Here is a 3,490-nt window from a genome sequence, read left to right as displayed (position 1 = left end):
GCAGCCTGGTCCAATGTTTGGGGCGCTCGTGCCCCCCCCCATCCATCCACGGCTGCAGGCAGGTCCGTGCCCGCGCAGGCAGGACGGGTGGGCTTTGTGGGGATTGAGGGCACGGACTCAGGCAGGCATGCCACCAAAGACCCTTTATTATGGTGCAACTCCTCCTTTTATACAAAACTCAAGTGTTCACGCGCTATCAGCAGCTCACTGATCGGTTACAGCCTTGTGTTCCCCCGTGTCTATGCTCTAGCGGATTGGCCGGTTCTTCTGATCAGGCGACATGCCTTCCTGGACTTTATCCTGTTCACTCCTCTTCAGCAGGTCATTACTTCCTCCTTTGTCCTCTGCCCATGTGCCTTCTCATGCCTCAAGGGCACAAGGCTCCGTCGTTGTCGTCGAGCTGCCTATCCCCACACCAGGGGTTGCCCCGACCCAGGCGCAGGACCTTGCACTTGGCCTTGTTGAACCTCAGGAGGTTCACACGGGCCCACTTCTCCAGCTTGTCCAGGTCCCTCTGGATGGCATCCCGTCCCTCTGGCGTGTCGACCGCACCACTCAGCTTGGTGTCATCTGCAAACTTGCCGAGGGTGCCCTCGATCCCACTGTCTATGTCACTGATGAAGATATTAAACAGCACTGGTCCCAATACGGACCCCTGAGGGACACCGCTCATCACTGATCTCCATCTGGACATTGAGCTGTTGACCACTACCCTCTGGATGCGACCACCTAACCAATTCCTCACCCACCGGACAGTCCACCCATCAAATCCACCCCGAATCCTCCTTTCCCCATCCCTGCATTACTCAGTGCCCTCTCCTCAGAGCCCCCTTTGCATCTGCCATTCCAAAAGCCTTGCAGAACTTATTCATCCTCATCCCGACCAGCCCACGTGCCCTCCACTCCACGCGTTTTCTGCCGGTTTTGCACCGCAATCAAATCCACCCCGAATCCTCCTTTCCCCATCCCTGCATTACTCAGTGCCCTCTCCTCAGAGCCCCCTTTGCATCTGCCATTCCAAAAGCCTTGCAGAACTTATTCATCCTCATCCCGACCAGCCCACGTGCCCTCCACTCCACGCGTTTTCTGCCGGTTTTGCACCGCAGCCGCTCGGGGCAGCCCGGGGGGCTCAGCTCCCGCAGGGCGAGGTCTCTGCAGCGGAGAGGGGTCCCTCTGCCTCTGCGGGAGCGTGGCTCTGGCTGGCTGCCCCGGGGCAAGCTGCCTCTCGCTCCAGGCTTGGCCAAGCATGGGTCGGGCCCAGGTGGCAGCTGGTGATCCGCTGCATCCCTCCTGCTGCCCTGTGGGAGATGCTCCAGCCCCACAGGCGCCCGTCCCAGGGGCTGTGAGAGCACTGGGAGCACCCAGCTGGCTGGGTCCTGCAGGGTGCCCTGCCAAAGCGGCACTTCTTGGCATCCTCCGTCCTCGGGAGGGGTTTGGAGGATAAACTCCTGATCTAAGAAGAGAGAAATGAGGCTCTTTGCGCGAAATCACATGAGCCTGAGGAGCAGTTTCAGTTCTACAAGCTGCCCAAGCCCTCTCCAAGAAGGGCTCTGATTTCTGGAAAACCGTGGCAGCCTGCCAAGCACGAGCCAGCAGGAAAAAACAAAATTGCCTTTGAACCTGCCCAAATTCTGTGCAAGGAGCAGCAGCCCAGGAGAGCAGAGAGCAAACTGCCCTTTGCCTGCCCCCAAGGTGACGGCTGCAGACCACGGTCTCCCCCGTCAGCAGTCAAGGGGGAGGGGTGTCATTAACATCACGAGGGGGCTCTTGAAGCCTTCCGGCAAACGCGTGTCACCCTTTTCTCCGGCCCGGGGGAGGTCGGCCAGCTCCCCGTTACTTCGCTGGAATTGCGCCAGACCCCGAAGCGGGAGGCGGATGCAGGAGAGCTCGGGGCCGCAGCGGGGAAGGGAGCAGACAGCAGGTCCCGCAGAGGGGACAGAAACGCTCGGTGCCTCCTCCTGCCTCTGTAGGGGAGGGGTATAGGGCAGCCAGACCTATAGCCCAGGTATAGGGGATGGAGCCGGGGAGGGAAGGGGTGGGGAGGGCTGCTCGTTGGCTGTGCTCAAGTCAGCAAGGTCCCTTGAACAAGCCAGGGACGTCCAATGTCCAATGTCCAAAACCATTGGCCATCATCCCCAAGAGCCCGTGCAGGATGGGGAATCATGCACGGAGCTGAAGAAAAGCACGTGGGTAAAATACGGTCTCCCAGCCCCTTGGTCTTCATCTGATCTTTACAGCCGCTCCTTTAACCTCCCCTGGGGATGGGCAGACATGGGAGGGGTTCGGGCTCTCCGGCGGGATGGATATCACCCAGAAGGCCACCGCGGCAGGACAGCATCACTGCTCTCCTTGTCCTCACGGCCACCGTGGCGGCTCCTCTCTGACCTCCCTCCCTCTCCGCCGGCTGCCCGCCCTGCCGAGTGGACAGCGCTTGGTGCTTTCACATCACTGAAGCAACCAGCCTTTGGCCCCAGGACCGACACGGGCTATTGACCCTCTGCTTCCCAAAACGCCGTCTCCATCCAGCATCCCGGAGGCTGAGATGAGGCTGCAGACCAGGTCTCGGCCCCAAATCCTCCCCATCATCCTCAATACATCGGCACAACCGAAATACGCCCACAGCTAACACACAGATCACCCAGGATAATGCCTCCACGCAAGCCGCCCTGGGGATGCCCGGATCCAGGATAACCTCTCCCTGCGGTGGGATGGGGCCGGGCATGTTGGTCAGTGCTGGGAAGGAGACGCCCGGTCCTCCCCTCCACTTCCCCGACCACCTCTGGAGCAAGGGCTGGGGACGGGCAGGACGCAGGCAGCACCTGCGGGGCCAGAGGATGCACATCTCCCCCGTGCAAGCCGGCTTCACGCAGGGGACAGAGCGGCAGCGCTGGCAAACTGTTTGGGTGCTCAGCCTTGTTTTGGAGGCGGGAGAGGAGGGACACGGACGTCCAGGGGCGAGGACGGAGGCTGGTGCCCACTCACATCACCATGAAGAATCTCACAGCGAAAACACGCTCGGTCACCAGCTTGGGGCCGGGAAGAGCCGGGATCTCCCCTCGTGGCTGGCCAGCAGCAGGAAGGAGAAAACACCAAAACCCCGCTTGAGGCACTGAGTGAAGCACCGCGCACGAAGCAGGTTGATGCCGCTTACACCGCCCCACGCCTGTGCCCCGCTGCTCCCAGCACATCAGCCGCGCGTCTGCTGGGGACGGGCACATCAGCCACGAAAGGGTCCATGCCCGTGCCGGGGCTGGAGAGACCCCCTCCGCCAGCTGCTTTCGGATGGGTGCCCCCACCCCGGGGTACACCCCAAGGGCCTTTTCAGCCCCGTCCCCACAGCCACGATGTCCCTTTTGCTGAGAAAGCGGGCACAGGGGTGAAGCGCAGCACGGCTCCAGCCCCTCGGGGTGATGTTGTGTCCCCCAGCCCCTCTGCCATCGTCACCTCTGCACCTTGCCCCCACGAGGCACCCCGGGGAGCTGATCCGGGG

The sequence above is a fragment of the Pygoscelis adeliae genome, unplaced genomic scaffold (genome assembly GCF_000699105.1).
Source record: "Pygoscelis adeliae isolate BGI_AS28 unplaced genomic scaffold, ASM69910v1 Scaffold89, whole genome shotgun sequence".
NCBI lineage: Eukaryota > Metazoa > Chordata > Aves > Sphenisciformes > Spheniscidae > Pygoscelis > Pygoscelis adeliae.
The sequence above is the reverse complement of the archived record's forward strand: the minus strand, read 5'-3'. Positions refer to the sequence as shown.